Genomic DNA, 18,044 nt, shown 5'->3' on the forward strand with positions numbered 1-18,044 from the left:
GCACAACTGGCCACACTTGGCTAATTGTCATAATATGGTTATGTGATTCTTCCATCTCTTTTTTCTATGACATGCTCACACTCTGAGGGATGCGCAATTGTACTGTTAGCTCCACCTGTCTCCCGCTTACAACCTCTTGCAATGAGAGTTGCGTGGGATTTTTAGACTAACAGATATTCATGTTGCAAATTTCATTCATGTATTTTCTTTTCTTTTCCAGAGAATGCATTTGTAATTTTGTTCATTAGTTCACAACCTCCTGTGTGAGAGTTGCACTAATGCCCCAACCGAATGGTTTACAAATATGAGTGTCCATGTATTAGATACCTAGATCCAGCACACACAACGTCAGCCGAGAGTATTTTCTCACTTTTTCTTAGAGTGTATTTAAACATCAGGTTTCCATCTCGGTGTTTAATTTAATTTGTTTGAATCTTTACCATAAGGTCTCTTAAATAGGGCTCAGTAATATATCAGTCATATAGTCCAAATCGCTGTTTAGTTCAATTTTTGGACCATACTGGTGCACCTAACTAGCCGCTAGTAACTCTTCTCTTTCTAACGTAGTTCGTAACGTCCTGTAACTCCGCCTCCAAATCCGCGTAGCGGTTTCAGCGGAGTTCCTTTCCATGGACAGGGTTAGACGGCTGTGGCTGCCCGATTAATTGTAAGTACTTACCATCTAATTTCGCGTGTATCGGAAGACCCCACGCGGCTCGCAATCTTTTGACATCTTCGTTTCTGTCCTAACAGAGTGGCAGAAGCACCGAAGGCGTAACCATTGTTGTGCCGTAACAGACCTGACCGTTTTTGACGGGTTCGCCATTTCCGGATTCTATTCAACTATTCCGATGTGGCCCCCACATTGATTAAAAGGTAAAAGCAGTACCCCTTACGTTTAGAGCTTAGCTTAATTCAATCTTTTCATCGCACCATAGCGTACTGCAGACCATTTTGGATTGGTGTTTCATAAGGACTCACCATAGCCCATATGTATGAGTAATTTTGTCACTTCACTGTAGGCTTGCAAAGACGGGTTAATGACAGTACTTATGCCCGCATCTTTAAAAATGGGTATTATTCCTTTTTCAATTTTTTCCCACAGCCCTGGCCTGAATTGTCCATCTGATTGACGTCTGATGACTACAGTTTCACCGCTCATTGATTACTAGTTTCGACTGGTACCACAAGCAATTGTAAGTTAGTTCTCTGTAAACAGACGGTTCCCCTTTTTAATTCCTTGACATTTCCCGGTAACTGTTTGATTGATGCCTCCTCTCTTTATGTTTTAAGATCGACCATGACTACCTGCGTGGCATATTCTCCCTCCATGTACAGAGCCTCCTCAAGCCGTACTCCATGGTAATTTACCGTTCTAACTTATGCAATGATGATAGACACGATGATTTTCCTTCCAACTATAGTAATCTTTTAAAATATTTTTTCACTTATTTTATACAGCATTGCCCCCATTACCCCTTGTAGATGTCTTGATGAAGACCCCGTGAAAGGACTTAAAGCAGCCTGTAGATAGGGGTCGAAACGTCGACGGTTATTTTCCTTTCTTGGATTTCCGGCACATGGCCCCAATATTACAGAATACTGTATGTGACCGTAGAATGTTAATCATTTAATTATTTCTAATCGATGCCTTGAATTTAGGCTTTTCTATTATGAATTTTGTAATGTTGTTTGCAATACTGTAATTTGCTTTTTCTGGAACTGTGTTCATTTCCCTTTTGACCTGACACTTCCTCGAGCACTACCCCCCCCCCTTCCCTTTCCCTTTCCTGGGGCACTAATTTTATGTGATTGTTTAATTGCAATTTTGGCAACTACGCGGTTTTGTTAAATAAATCACAACACCGCTAAAAATTTGTGTATTTTCATTTAATTTCTTAATAACTCTCTGTGTTTGTAGTGCACAATACACTTCATTTGCGGGGACCCCTCTCTTTTGTACCAGTATCGGCCATGGAAGAGGCGCCAAATTCGCCGTTGGAGAATGAAGAGATGATAGCTGTGATGGAGGATTCCGAGAGAGTAATCAGCAAGCAAGAGTGGGCGCAGGCGTACGAGGAGGACGAAGACATGAAGGAGGTCAAAGAATGTGTGCTCGGTGGCTGGCCAGAAAAAAAGGAGGTTGAAGGAAGTTCTCCGGAAATTCTACGAAGTAAGGGAAGAACTGTCGGAGAGCGGCTCTGGAATTTTCTTATATCAAAGGGATAAAGTGGTGCCCCCCGCGAGACTAATCCCGCTCCTACTGAGCCAGCTACATGAGGGACATCTCGGCATTGTGAAAACAAAACTGCTAGTGAAGCAAATGTATTGGTGGCCGGGACTGGACATTCAAGTAGAAAGGCATGTGAGGGACTGTGACCAGTTCCAAGGAACCGACAAAATATTGAAACCATTGAGACCTGCGTTGGGAAGGTTTGACCAACCGCGCAACCCATGGGAGGATGTATCGGTTGACATTCTGGGACCAGTGCTGGATAACCAAGGTATGCCGAAATACTTATGTGTTTTGATGGACAAGTATTCTAAATGGCCAGAAATACACGTGCAGGATGAGATGGACACTGACACAATCATCAAGTTTCTCACCTCAGTGTTCCTGAGAGAAGGGATTCCGAGGACGATCCTCAGTGATAATGGTCCGCAGTTTACGTCTGAGAAGTGATACAAGTACGCAAAAAGGAATGGAATCAAAGTGAAACACACCTCAGTGTATCACCCTTCGAGCAATGGACAGGTGGAGAGATTTAATCGTGTCCTAATGGGATCCATACAAGCTGCCATCATGAAGGGCAAAGATTGGGAGAAGGAGGTCCAAAGATTGTTGTGGGCGTACAGGATTACCCCCACTCCACAGGGTACAGCCCCTTCCAGATCCTAAGGGGCAGGCACCCATTCACAAAGGACAATGCGGTCTGGAGGGAGAAGACCGTCACCAGCAAATGGTCACCTGCTGTAGTCCAGCACAATCTCGAAAGGGCGCAAAAAGTATATACTGAGCACTATAACAGGAGAAGAAACGTGAAAGAAGCGACTTTGGAAAAAGGGGAATGGGTGAGAGTCAAGTTGGCTGAGCTGAAAAGGAAAGGAGAAAGCAAGTACAGTCCACCCATGCAAGTGGAGGAAGTATATGACAGAGCGGCGTTGCTTAGTGACGGAAATGTGTGGTCCCAAGACCGCATGGCTAAGATTAACAAAATTCTACAGTGGCCTGAGGAAAAAGGGAAAGGCCAACAAGAGCAAGGACTGAGTGGCAGAGAGGAGAGAACAAAGGAAGAATGTGAAAACCAAGAGGAAGGACATTTGCACGTAGAGAGGGAAGATCTAGAAGCCCCGAGGGTAGAGGAAGAGAGTGTTGAAAGGGACTTGACACCCCAGAGAACAACAAGCATTAGAAATGCAATCGGGCTCGGAGTTATTTGAGTTTGAGCTAATGGCATTGTAAATGCCAATGTATTGTTGCTATGTGTTATGGAGTGTGTTCATGTGATGTGTACTGCCAGTGATCTCCTTGTGAGTGTGAGAATATTGCACCGTTACTGCCTGTGATGTCCTTCTTGTGAGTGTGAGAAGCTTGCACCTCTGCTGCCTGTGGTCTCCTTGTGAGTGTAAAAAGCTTGCACTGCTGCTGCCTGTGATGTCGTTCTTGTGAGTGGGAGAAGATTGCACCTCAGCTGCCTGTGGTCTCCTTGTGAGTGTAAGAAGCTTGCACAGCTGCTGCCTGTGATGTCCTACTCACTACTCTACTCACTACTCTACTCACTACTCTACTCACTACTCTGCACTCACTACTCACTACTCTACTCACTACTCTACTCACTACTCTGCACTCACTACTCACTACTCTACTCACTACTCTGCACTCACTACTCACTACTCTACTTACTACTCTACTCACTACTCTACTCTCTACTCACTACTCTACTCACTACTCTACTCACTACTCTACTCACTACTCTACTCACTACTCTACTCACTACTCTGCACCCACTACTCACTACTCTGCTCACTACTCACTACTCTACTCACTACTCTACTCACTACTCTACTCACTACTCTGCACCCACTACTCACTACTCTGCTCACTACTCACTACTCTACTCACTACTCTACTCACTACTCTACTCACTACTCTGCACTCACTACTCACTACTCTGCTCACTACTCTACTCACTACTCTACTCACTACTCTACTCACTACTCTGCACTCACTACTCTACTCACTACTCACTTCTCTACTCACTACTCTACTCACTACTCACTACTCTACTCACTACTCTACTCACTACTCTACTCTCTACTCACTACTCTACTCACTACTCTACACCCACTACTCACTACTCTGCTCACTACTCACTACTCTACTCACTACTCTACTCACTACTCTACTCACTACTCTACTCACTACTCACTACTCTACTCACTACTCTACTCACTACTCACTACTCTACTCACTACTCTGCACTCACTACTCACTACTCTACTCACTACTCACTACTCTACTCACTACTCTGCACTCACTACTCTACTCACTACTTCACTCACTACTCACTACTCTACTCACTACTCTACTCACTACTCTACTCACTACTCACTTCTCTACTCACTACTCTACTCACTACTCTACTCACTACTCTACTCACTACTCTGCACTCACTACTCTACTCACTACTCACTACTCTACTCACTACTCTACTCACTACTCACTACTCTACTCACTACTCTACTCACTACTCTACTCACTACTCACTACTCTACTCACTACTCACTACTCTACTCACTACTCTGCACTCACTACTCTACTCACTACTCACTACTCTACTCACTACTCTGCACTCACTACTCACTACTCTACTCACTACTCTACTCACTACTCTGCACTCACTACTCTCTACTCACTACTCACTACTCTACTCACTACTCTACTCACTACTCTACTCACTACTCACTACTCTACTCACTACTCTGCACTCACTACTCTACTCACTACTCACTACTCTACTCACTACTCTGCACTCACTACTCACTACTCTACTCACTACTCTACTCACTACTCTGCACTCACTACTCTACTCACTACTCAACTCACTACTCTGCACTAACTACTCTACTCTACTCACTACTCACTACTCTACTCACTACTCTACTCACTACTCTACTCACTACTCTGCACTCACTACTCACTACTCTACTCACTACTCTGCACTCACTACTCACTACTCTACTCACTACTCACTACTCTACTCACTACTCTACTCACTACTCTGCACTCACTACTCACTACTCTACTCACTACTCTGCACTCACTACTCTACTCACTACTCCACTCACTACTCACTACTCACTACTCTGCACTCACTACTCACTACTCTGCACTCACTACTCACTAATCTGCACTCACTACTCTACTCACTACTCTACTCACTACTCTGCCCTCACTATTCTACTCACTACTCTACTCACTAATCTGGTGGTGTTAGTGCTGGTAGTACTGATGGTGGTAGTACTGGTAGTAGTGGTGGTGGTTGTGGTACTGCTAGTACTGGTAGTGGTAGTACTGGTAGTGGTAGTACTGGTAGTGGTAGTACTGGTGGTGGTGGTACTGGTAGTACTGGTGGTGGTGGTAGTACTGGTGGCTGTAGTAGTGGTAGTACTGGTGGTGGTAGTACTGGTAGTATTGATGGTGGTAGTACTGGTATTACTGGTGGTAGTGGTAGTGGTAGTACTGGTGGTGGTGGTAGTGGTAGTACTGGTGGCTGTAGTATTGGTAGTAATGGTGGCTGTAGTAGTGGTAGTACTGGTGGTGGTAGAAATGGTAGTACTGATGGTGGTAGTACTGGAAGTACTGGTGGTGGTGGTGGTACTGGTAGTGGTAGTACTGGTGGTGGTGTTACTGGTAGTACTGGTGGTGGTGGTGGTACTGGTAGTAGTGGTAGTACTGGAGGTGGTGGTACTGGTAGTGGTAGTACTGTTTGTGGTAGTACTGCTGGTGGTAGTACTGGTAGTGGTGGTGGTGGTACTGGTGGTGGTGGTACTGGTAGTGGTAGTACTGGTGGTGGTACCGGTAGTGGTAGTGCTAGTGGTGGTGGTACTGCTGCCCGTAGTACTGGTAGTGGTAGTACTGGTGGTGGTGGTAATACTGGTGGTGGTAGTGGTACTGGTATTGGTAGTACTGGTAGTGGTAGTACTGGTGGTGGTGGTAGTGGTAGTACTGGTGGTGGTGGTAGTGGTAGTACTGGTGGCTGTAGTAGTGGTAGTACTGGTGGCTGTAGTAGTGGTAGTACTGTTGGTGGTAGAAATGGTAGTACTGATGGTGGTAGTACTGGAAGTACTGGTGGTGGTGGTGGTACTGGTAGTGGTAGTACTGGTGGTGGTGTTACTGGTAGTACTGGTGGTGGTGGTGGTAGTGGTAGTAGTGGTAGTACTGGAGGTGGTGGTACTGGTAGTGGTAGTACTGTTGGTGGTAGTACTGCTGGTGGTAGTACTGGTAGTGGTGGTACTGGTAGTGGTGGTACTGGTGGTGGTGGTACTGGTAGTGGTAGTACTGGTGGTGGTACCGGTAGTGGTAGTGCTAGTGGTGGTGGTACTGCTGCCCGTAGTACTGGTAGTGGTAGTACTGGTGGTGGTGATACTGGTGGTGGTAGTGGTACTGGTATTGGTAGTACTGGTGGTCGTGGTACTGTTAGTACTGGTGGTGGTGGTAGTTGTAGTACTGGTGGCTGTAGTACTGGTAGTACTGGGGGTGTTGGTGGTACTGGTAGTGGTAGTACTGGTGGTGGTGGTACTGGTGCTGGTGGTGGTACTGGTAGTGGTAGTACTGGTAGTGGTAGTACTGGTGGTGGTACCGGTAGTGGTAGTGCTAGTGGTGGTGGTGGTACTGCTGCCCGTAGTACTGGTAGTGGTAGTACTGGTGGTGGTGGTACTGGTGGTGGTGGTACTGATGGTGGTAGTACTGGTGGTGGTAGTGGTACTGGTATTGGTAGTACTGGTAGTGGTAGTACTGGTGGTCGTGGTACTGTTAGTACTGGTGGTGGTGGTAGTTGTAGTACTGGTGGCTGTAGTACTGGTAGTACTGGGGGTGGTGGTAGTACTGAAGCAGTTACATGTGGCGCACCGGGGGTCATCAGTGCAAAAATAATCATTGAGAACTCCCTCACAAGCACAGGCCTCAGAGGACAGGGCAGGTGTGGCCGGCTGTCTGCCCACTCCTGCCTCTCTGGGTGGCCCGTTTGTGGCTCCAGGCAGCGCCCCCCGTGGGCTGTTGGTACTGGATACTCTGCCGGTGCACCGCAGTCCTGCCTCACGTCCAGTACATCCCAGTTACTGAGACAGCGCCAAGCCCCGCCTGTGAATCGGAATCAAGGCCTGCATTTACCACTGCGTTGCCAGTACTCCGGCTACTAGCACAGCTCTCCCAGTGCACTTTAATCATACTAGATCTGCTGAGGCCTCAGTCCGGGAATAGCAGAGCTTGCTACTGCTCAAGTACAGGGAGCCAGTTCCACAGCTCTCCCATGCACCTCAATCACACCAAAAGTACAGATATTCCAGTACCGGTGTCCACTCTCAGAACCAGACCAGTACACCTCAGGACTAACAGATCTGCCGAGGCCTCAGTCCTGGAATAGCAGAGCTTGCTACTTACTGCTCAAGTACAGGGAGCCAGTTCCACAGCTCTGCCATGCACCTCAATCACACCAAAAGTACAGCTATTCCAGTACTGGGGTCCACTCTAAGAAACCGACCAGTACACCTCAGGACTAACAGATCTGCAGCAGAGCTTGCTACTGCTCAAGTACAGGGAGCCAGTTCCACAGCTCTGCCATGCACCTCAATCACACCAAAAGTACAGCTATTCCAGTACCGGGGTCCACTCTCAGAACCAGACCAGCAGGGCTTTAAATTGGATAAAAAAAACTGGAGGGTCTCTTAAAGGGGCTTGGCCAATATAATTAAGGGCGTGGCTTAAAAACATGTAAACTGAAAATCTGTGCTTAGCATAGTGTGCCGCTCGACTGGTATTTTTTGCTGCTTCTGTCTTTACATCCAGATATATAATACAACAAGTAACATTCCACTAACAACAAGCCAGTACGATTGGCTTTGTCAATGTTTATTAGTTGCATAAGATAAATAAGCTACAACTATGGCTTCGCTGTATATAATATTGAACATGCTTTAGTTCTGAAATGGTGGGACTGTGAAAGAACTATAAGGAGTCTCTTTGAAGTTACATCAAAGGCAGTGAAGGGTGCCAATGATGCAGAGTTAAGATTAGCTTTTCCATCCGGAGGGTGAGGGCAAAAATGGAGAGCCCCATAGGTACCCGTCTCAGCACCAGCTTTAAAGAACTGCCAGCGCAGAGCACCGGCAAGACCCGTCCCATTTAAAGCCCTGCCTACCCGTGCACCTCAGGACTAACAGATCTGCTGCGGCCTCGATACTGTAACAGCAGCGCTTTTTACTGCTCCAGTACAGGGTGTCAGTTCTACGGCTCTGCCAGTGCACCTCAATCACACCAAAAGCACTGTTATTCTAGTACCGGGGTCCACTCTCATAACTCTGCTACCAGTGCACCTCAGGACGAACAGATCTTCAGGAGCTATGTACTGGGGATGAGAGTATTCCAGTACTGGGCCCGCCATCACTCCCGTACTCCTTCAATGCGGATATCCACACATGGACCCGGCAGCTGGGCATCTCAGCCCCCACAAGCACAAACCGATGACTCCTCAAAACCCGACCAGGGGCCAGCAGCCCCATCCGTGGCCTCTCTGCAGAGGCCGATGGAGGGCAACGCGGGCAGCTCGCACCAGCTGCACCCTTGGGGGGACCACTAATTGCCGCTGAAGGATGAACCTCTGGCCCCATCTTGCAGGCATTCAACGTTCTGACCTGCAGCAGGCGCATGGAGCAGCTGAGCTATCTTCCCGTCAGGCGAGTGGAACATGAAGCAAAAGTTGATTTCTTTTCTACGGAGAGAAAAGTTCAGCAAAATATGTGCATTCCAACCGGAGGAGCCGCGTAAAAGCACCGCTGAAGCCAGCACAGGCCGTCACGGCTTGACAGCAACAGCCTCTACAAAAACAGGAACCGTAAATAATAGATGTATGCATTGATTTATTTATGGTGCTTTGTAAAGCATCTCACACGTACCCTTGACGATCCAGTCGATAAAAAATAAAATAATCATCTAAGCTAGTGAAAAGGTTTCTATGTAAGAACTGCATTTAGAGTTGTGCCTACGTTACTGAAAACAGGGACAGCAGAATTTCTCGCTAATACATTAATCCATCAGTGTTTTTAATGGCCGGCTATTCTCTGCGCAGTCTTCTAAACACATAAAGAACAAAAATTGTAACATGTACATTTTGTGGCATGCGAGTGTTCTCTATATTTTCACACCGGCCTTTTCTTTCATTCCACCAGTGTGTCTGTCCATCTCCACACAGCACCGGCACGATTTGTAGTGGTAGTAGCCGGATTTACGCCAGGGTTTCATGATTACCACGTAAAATAACTGTACATACATACCATAATCTACATGGAAATAGTCCAACACCGCCCTACCTCCGCATTAGAGGGGACCAGCCCCATTTAAGGTCGCCTAAGGACAATATTCTACATAAACTCACGTTTTACAAATAAGAGGAAGCTGTAAGCACACACAAACAAGAACTACAGTGTGGACGAGCATGTATGAGTCATCTTCTGTGAGCCTCGCCTGCTGCCTCTCGTCATTTTACATTGAACGCGCTCACCGCTGTGAACGTGCTCGCATCATCTGGATTGCATTACACGGGCACTCTGACAGCTCCTAATTAAGATTAATCACTCTCCCGTGCTCGTTCGCGCACAGAAAATGCCAACTCGGGCACGCGTACATTGCATACAGCCTATCACGTCTACGCTACTGAATACACAGCACAGCGAAGACGAATCACTAGGCAGATGCCATAAAAATCTAAGGAATGTCCCAGCCGGAGTCCTTTCTGAAACTATTTTTTTTCTAAATACTAAAGAGCTCGCAAGCTCCGCCTACACTTCGTGTAGGGGAGGCCCGAGCCCTAAAAAGGGACTTGACACCCCAGAGAAAAAAACTGAGTCAGATGAGGAATGGAGTGTTGAGCCCTGTGGGAGATGGTGTCCGAGAAGCTTCTACCCCGGTAAGGCGTACACGTGCACAGAGAGCGGTGGTCATACCTGCTCGCTTCAGAGACTTTGAATTGGGGGAATGTTGAATTAGTGGTCTTATACCATATCTTTGTGTGTGTGTGTAAAAAGGGGAGATATGTAGTGTAGTGGTCTAGTCCTTTGCGGGCGCGTGATGACGCGGCACGCAAGGACGAGACCACAAAGGGGAGTGTGCATGCGCGAGGAACGAGGCGGCACTGTGGAGCGATCGGAGCGCATTGTAAGACGCCCGGCGCTCTTTCTGTGATTTATAAGTGCATAAATAAATAAGAACTTCCACTGAAGTAACCCCAGAGTCTGCCTCTCAATTTAGGTGATTTACCAACATCACACACACATATCCTGTATGGCTTTCATTTTGTGAAATGAGGTAACCTGTTTTGTTTACATAAACACATTTCTCGTTGTTTAATATGTATTGAACTGGCAGAAGTCATTATCTATAATTATGTCTTGCCTTTAGCCCCGCCCACCTGTCACACCCCTACCTCATTTTAATGAGTACCTGCACTTATTTTTTTATCATTTAAAGAACTGTCTTGAAACAAAAAAATTGTCTCGTCCACCTCTTTGGATTTCTTCAAAGGAACAGCGCCAAGACTCTTTGAACTCGCATCAGTCATCACCTAACTCTTGGCAAAGTGACATAGACGCCCCAGGGGAAAGGGATTCTCAACTCAGAAGGCCCTGAGGAAGGAGTTGCGGACGCAGGGGTGCATGGATCCCGTACCCCGCAGATCAACCTGACTGACTTCATGTCCCGGGAGAGAGCACTCTGCCGCGGCCAGGCTCGCCTTACCTGCGTCTCGGAGGCCGCCACCAAGAGCGGGTTCCAAGCGGCCGTACACAGGCGGGCCGAGAGCCTAGGTAGGTTCCCCGGGGCCCCGTAACAGCCTATAGGCGGACAGAGGTATCTCCTCTGGGGCCCTGGACTACATTACCCAGGTGAAAGCGTGAGGCGCATCACGTGACAGGAGTGCGGAAGTGCAGTGGGCCATAGAGAGGAGACGCTACTGCAAGTGACATGGATGTCACGCTTCCGCTCTAAACCTTGTGTCACGTGATTAAGCATGCAAGTCTGACCATCTGCTTAGCCTTAGAGCGAGGAGACGTTTCTGCCGCAGCAACGACTTAAAGCTTACCTTACATGACAGACTTGTGAACATAACCGAAACGACGCGTCTGTCCGGACCTAGTGGTGGCTTGCTGCCTGTCTAAAGGGGGTTATAAGAGTTTTAACTTTCCCAGAGACAGCAGCTCTGTGTACACATGGTTATTCGCGGCAGAGAAGTTAAATGCGAGCATTCAAACCAAGATCCACCTAATACTATCGCAGTTTTACAAGCCTCTCTCTCTCACAGCCTTTTATTTTCTCTTCCTTCTTTAGCTCTCCTCTTTCTCTCTTCCCAACTTACTTGTTATGTCTTACATCCTTCTCTTTTGTTTTAATTAGATCCCTTTGTTTCAAGTGTAGTGATTGTTTCATATCTTAAAACAAAATATATGTCAGTTGTATTAGCTTCCCTTCTTTATTCCGTTTTTTAATGACTTTGTTTCCCTCCTTTAAAGTTTGCCACCTCTTCTGGCTGCCTAAAGATTCCTCAATCTGGTACGGTGAAGTATGGAAAGAAGTACTGGCTATTCCAATATGTCTGGCTTATGAATCAATCAATCAAAATACATTTGTATAGCACACAGCTGCTTCATCCAAAGCGTCCTGGCGCTCAAACGAAGGCTAAACACTAAACGAGTACAGAGCAGGAGGGGCTAACCTTGATTGAGAAGAAAAGTTTTCAGTTCCTTTTTGAAAGTCGAAACAGAGGTGGCTCTGCGAAAACTGACTGGGAGGACCTTAAAGAATCTACCTTCCTGCCTGACTGGTGATTCTAGGGTCTTGCAACAATAGAAGATTTTTCAACCTACTTTGTATGGACGGTTTCTTTTTCTCACATAGGTAGGGCCGTTGCCTGAAAAGACCCTTAACGCAAGACTAAGGGCTCTAAATTCAATCCGTTTTATGGCAGGCAGGCAGCCAGTGAAAATGCTTCAAATGAGGCGATATAGACTTCCATACAGAACTTTCCAGATCAGTCTGGCTGCTGCATTTTCGATTATTTGAAGTCTTTGGATTAAATAGGTAGGAGGACCTAGATGGAGACTATTTTCTTAGTCTAGACGAGCGGTTACTAAGGTGTGGACCACTGTCTCACTTGTATCCCTCGGAATCAAGTGCAGTAGCTTCTTCAAACTGTAAAGATGAGTTCCACTCGAAGTAGATTTAAGCTGAAGGTTTATTGTAACAATTCCAACACATAAATGAAGGTCAGCGAGGAGTTTCAGGAGTAGGGTCCGGTCTCTGTAGTCATCAGCTATCGTCTGTCAACATTCCAGAAAGCACCGCTGATGACAGGGAGGGGAGAAGTACGGGAGGGGCGAGAGGACAAAGTAGTGAACAATGCAACACATCTTCCTCTTTACAGAGGCAAACAAAAGGTTCATTCACGTACATAATCATCTAGTTTCTTGGGAGGGATCACATACTGATCCGCTCTCGTTCTCTGGGGTAGGGAGCCGACATTACCTGCTGCAGCAGCAGGCCTCTCAGAGTGAATGGGGGTGTTTTGGTGAATGGCACGGGAGGGAACCACATTATCTTCCTCCTCCCCAGAGTACCACCATCTTCCCCTGGAACCTGCAGGCAAGGGTGCATCATGTGTGTGAGAAACATCTTGGTTGACAAGAGAAGGGGGTGTAGGGCATAATGTTGGTTTGCATGCAGACAACATGGAGAGGTGCCACACTCTCCCATCACTCAAGAGAGCGGAATTGCAAAATAGCTTCCTTACAGTGAGGGGTTGGGAAAACCACTCTGCCCCTTGGAGGTGAACCCACATTTCTTTACATGCACAACATCACCCCTCACAAATGAACAAGTTTGCACCAATGTTTAGGGCTGTAATGTTTTTTCCAGTTTGTCTATAACTTGGTCGGATGCCCTTTCCACTCTTTTGGAGGCGGATAACCAACCCACGTTGTCTTTGGACATGGGAGTTCTGCTCCTCATCAACTCAAATGGGCTGTGACCCATGCTGTTGCATGGTGTGATGCGGTACGCCCATAGGGTTTTAAAAACATCACTCTTCCACACCAGGTTATTGTTGTTGGCCAGTTGTACAATACTTTTGATCACTCTGTTAAAGCGTTCCATGGCCCCATTGCCTGTGGGGTGATAGACTGATGTGGTTTTGTGGGTGATTTTGCTTCTGTGAAGATAGGCCAGGAACACATCAGAGGTAAATTGTGGGCTGTTATCGCTGAGGATACATTTGGGCAGCCCTTCCCTGATGAACATTTCATCCAGGAATTTTACCACACTGGGGGCATCAGCTTTACTGACAAGTCCTATCTCTGGCCACTTGGAAAAATGGTCAGTGAGGACAATGGCATAGGTAGGTTCCCCATGTTCAACGACAGGCCCCATTATGTCTATACCTATCCTCTCCCAGGGCATGGTGGGTCAGGTGATGGGATGGAGAGGGGGCCCAAACGTGACCTGGGAATTGATTGAGTTGCAGCATTTTTGATAATCTCTGACGACTTTTTCAATGGCATGGTTGGCACCGGGCCACCAATACAGGTTCCTAACCCTTCATTTGGTTTTACTGATCCCCCAAGTGTCCTTCATGGCAGATATCAAGGATTTTGTGTCTGAGTTTATAGGGGGCAATAATCTTGCCACTCCTCATGAGAAAGCCTTTCTCATGTGAAAGTTCATGTCTGACTTCCCAGAAAGGATGAATGTCTTTGGCGATGAATATTTTCTCGGGCCAACCCTCTGAAAGAATGCTGAGGACTTTTACCAGGGTGGTATTGCTATTCTGCTTGGTGGTCCACTCTTCTAGGGTTATGCCGTGCACCTCTTCATGACTACAGGCCACACTGACATTTTCCTCAGAATCGTACACAGATTCTTGCGCAAAAATAGGCATGTGGCTTAGAAAGTATGTCACCACATTCTTTATACCGGGCATGTATTGCACTTCGTAATTGAAGTCAGATCTTACAGACATGCTTGCGAGTCTGGGGGATGCGTTGTACAGCCCTTTAGTGGTTAAGACTTTGGTGAGGGGTTTGTGGTCGCTGGGTAAAATTAACTTGTTACCCCATATGAACTGCCTGGAATGTTCCAACCCCCAAACGCAGGCCAAGGCCTCTTGCTTGATGACAGAATACCTTTCCTCTGTGGGTGTCAAAGAGCGAGAGGCAAAACCAATCGTGCACTCATTGCCTTTGGAATCTTTCTGTGTGAGTACTGCTCCCAAACCTTTACCACTGGCGTCAGTGGTGGCAATGTTGCATAAGGAGGGATCGAAACCTTGGAGGTAAGGGCGGAACACATTTCTTTTTTTTAGCTTACAAAATGCTTTTTTGCACATGTCAGACATACAATTTTTTTTTTTTTTGTAGTTGTCTCATGTCATATGTTTCAACAGAAAACTTCTCAAATTTCGAGTAGAACTCTACCAGACCCAAGAAGGAACGTAGTTTGTCTTTGCACTTAAGTTCAGGTGCGTTTTCAATGGCATCCAACAGCTCCTTGGGTTTGATGCCTTCTGCTGTGATCACATGTCGTAGATAGGTTACCCCAGAACAGGCAAATGTACACTAATTATGCTCAGCAGTGAGTCCCTTGGCCTCCAGTATGCCTAGTACCTGCGCCAATTTTTCATCATGTTCCTTTTTAGGTCGAGCCTAGCGCAGCGCGCATGTGCTGCCCTAGGAGAAGGGCCTCTTGGAATCTCTCCAGACTTTAATAAAACTCATGCATGCGGCTTTAGTTATGCCACACATTCTATTGGCCTTTGCGTGTGGCTTTCAATAATTGAAAGCACGCAATTGGCCAAAGGCGGGTGCATGTCCCGCCTTCTCTCTAAATGTTGACTCCCATTGCCTAGGGGTCTCGGGAGCGAGCAGCAGCGCGGCCAGGTGCCATCTCTTGTGGGTCGTATTTAAAAGGTTGCTTTTACTTTTACGGCCGCTGGGTCAGCAACAGACTACGATTCTGAACTATACCAATAGCTAAACTGGCACTCGGTGTCCCAAAAGAATGGAGGGCGGAGGGTCACCCTCCTTGTGACAGCAAAGATGGCTCTCAAAAATAGTCATCTGTAAAATAAAGAGCAAAGGACTTTATCACAATGTCCCCGCTCGAACAAACTGTGTGATCTTGGGCAAATTCCTAGCTCAACTCCTGAACCATGGGTGTACCTAGAAGTCCTTCAGTTCACAGGGTGCATAGGCATATTTATTCATTTAACAATCCACCCCCTGGCTTGGTGAACATGTGTACGCTTGAGATGAAAATATAGGGGTTCAGCTTCGGGTCTAATTTGATTGAGCAGGAGCCTTGGGTCTCTTTCCAAGCTGTCCACAGCTGCTTGAACGCGCGGGCAACACCGTCGCACAAGTCTGTTACTATGAGACAATCTTGTCAGAAGAGCTCAACGCTACAATAAAACACCCGTCAGCAGAGCGGCCAGTCATGAGCGCATGTTTCAAGACTGCGCCAAAGGGCATCTTTGAACCCCCCTCCAAAGACAGTGATGCTGCAAACGTGGCGTGGTCACTTGCGCAAGCACAGAAAGTGGATGCCCTGAACTCATGGTGGATAGTAAAATAAATCAATAATTGGGCTTCTTTGGGCCCCTCTAGCCACTATGCCCCAGTGCCACCGCACCTGTGGCATCACTGATGACAATGCCCCTCTCAAAACATGCATGGGTTCAAGGAACCTTTAAGTAAGTTGCTTCTACGTGATGCAGGTCTGCACTTTGGCACTGCCAGAACCTAGTTCCCAAATATTCTACTTTTAAATATTGAGCAGCCTAAAAGCTATGGACAAAAATGTTATAATTCCAGTTTCATAGAGCGTGAAACGACACTGACGCATGGGGCTTCCTTGGCCGCGCCAGGAGCACTCCTTTCACCCAGGCTTGTCTAGAAAGCAAAGATGAGTTCGAACAGCTGGTCCCCAACTTACCACGCCGTTTGGTCTTGTACAAATCATTGTGTCAACCAGCCACTCGGTTCTATTTGCTGCTAAGACTTTGAAGCAGCGCATCACCCAGTTTCAAAAACAGGGTTAACATACGTGCACAGACACAGATTCAAATGCCCGGGGACTTGTGAATGTGGGACTGGGGCTTAATTTCAACCCACCAATGTACACTCTGCTGATAATCGAGCTGGTACCTAATTTTAGGTCGGACACACATTTTAGCTGGCGTATAAGGTCACCTACGGTTCTGACTGAGAAAGACACTTACATCGAAAATAACTGGTGGGTGAGGCTCTAACTGAAAATATCTAAGCATCAATAAACATCACACGCGCCTGTGCATTTCACTATACAAATGCACATATTTCAAGCACATTTAATATATAGCGTTGACACAGGCGCTCTGCACACATCACATATTCCTATTTACAAACCACAGCACGCTGTCCGTTAACCAGGAAACACACCCAACCCTTGTCCCTAAATATAGTGTTTTGGCTTGTGTTTGTTATTTTTTGCCTTAGAAATGCATTCTCTCCAATTAGCCCCAAAGATATCCCTGGTCTTCATGCAGGGGCAATGAATATTAAATCTGGAAGGTTTGACTCTTTTCCGATCCCACCACCACATTTTTCTTAACCCACATGTAATGAGATCCCAATCGGTGACCTCCCGTGGTGACAGGGAAACTACTGCCTTACAAACGTTTTCAGGTGCCCGCTCTATCAGGAGCGGCCTGGGTCTGGAGAGACTCCTCAATATGAGTCGTCAGTGGCTAACCCAATCACTTTGCGCGGCAGCCAGAGGTGTCACATAAAAGCAGTGCATTTTAAAGAGGGGGATTAGCAAGCTGGGAAATTGAAATGTCTCAACGGGCTGTGCAGGACTGTGGCACAAACACGCCCATGAGTGAACATGATACCATTTTGTAGCAAGGACGCTGGAACGAAAAGGCGGGATCGACGTTGTATTGCTTTGCCCACTTGCGTAATCTGAACTTACGCACACCACTTACTCACAGAGAAACTCCAACACTCCACTGGAGGTAAAAATGAGCTTTATTAATATTGTAGGCAAAGGCAATAAGTCACTGCAACTAAGAAAGTCTTAGGCATCGAGTGAAAGGCAATAAACAATGAATACACCACACTATATACATAAATATGAAACTGTGCATACAGGTATATAAACAGTTAATGTACAAAGCACCTCACCAGATTCATTTGCAGCACCGGAGACTTCAACATCCCTAGGCCAAGCACTGAACACCAGGTCGGGAACCCGCAGACCGGCAGCTCAGGGAGTAATCTCTTCGGGCACCAAAGTTGTCCCGCGAGTGCGTCCACTCCAAGACTGAGTTCCTGGGCTCCACCCCACAGACCCCGCTTTTTATAGCTTAAATCAACCTGTTCGAGAAGCCTCTAGCAGGCGCTCTCGCCCATCTATTCACAAGTGCTGGCCCCCATCTCTGCATCAGACCCACCCAGACAGACCTGGCCAGATTCTGTTTAGGCGGGTCGAGGCAAAAGACATTCCTTTCCCACTCTCCAGCCTTGGAGACTGGCACGGCCATCCTCCCTCTGTCCTAGCGATAAGTATGGAATGCATGAAAACACTCTGAAGGTACAACATAACCTCACGAGGCATCCTCACGAGATGCCTTGCACCTGCTTGTACTGGTTTACGGGAATAACATGTTTATGTTACTGCTAAAGTGTAACTCCAGGTCAAGGCAGCTCAAGATGGAAGTGCGATGCAACAAAATGGAAGATCA

At 46.9% G+C, this 18,044-nt stretch overlaps 1 protein-coding gene across 3 annotated transcripts in view; it reads right to left on the reverse strand.

Moving 5' to 3' along the window:
• LOC147706778 (uncharacterized) overlaps window positions 1-11,177 on the reverse strand; it is a 475,050-nt gene extending 463,873 nt beyond the window's left edge. For all 3 annotated transcript variants that reach the window (XM_086925910.1, XM_086925909.1, XM_086925907.1), the window contains exon 1: window positions 11,012-11,177. The gene's annotated coding sequence lies outside the window, so the exon portion shown is untranslated. The remainder of the gene's footprint in view (window positions 1-11,011) is intronic.
• Window positions 11,178-18,044: the final 6,867 nt, after the last annotated feature.

Source organism: Lissotriton vulgaris, chromosome 6 (genome assembly GCF_964263255.1).
Source record: "Lissotriton vulgaris chromosome 6, aLisVul1.2, whole genome shotgun sequence".
Lineage (NCBI taxonomy): Eukaryota > Metazoa > Chordata > Amphibia > Caudata > Salamandridae > Lissotriton > Lissotriton vulgaris.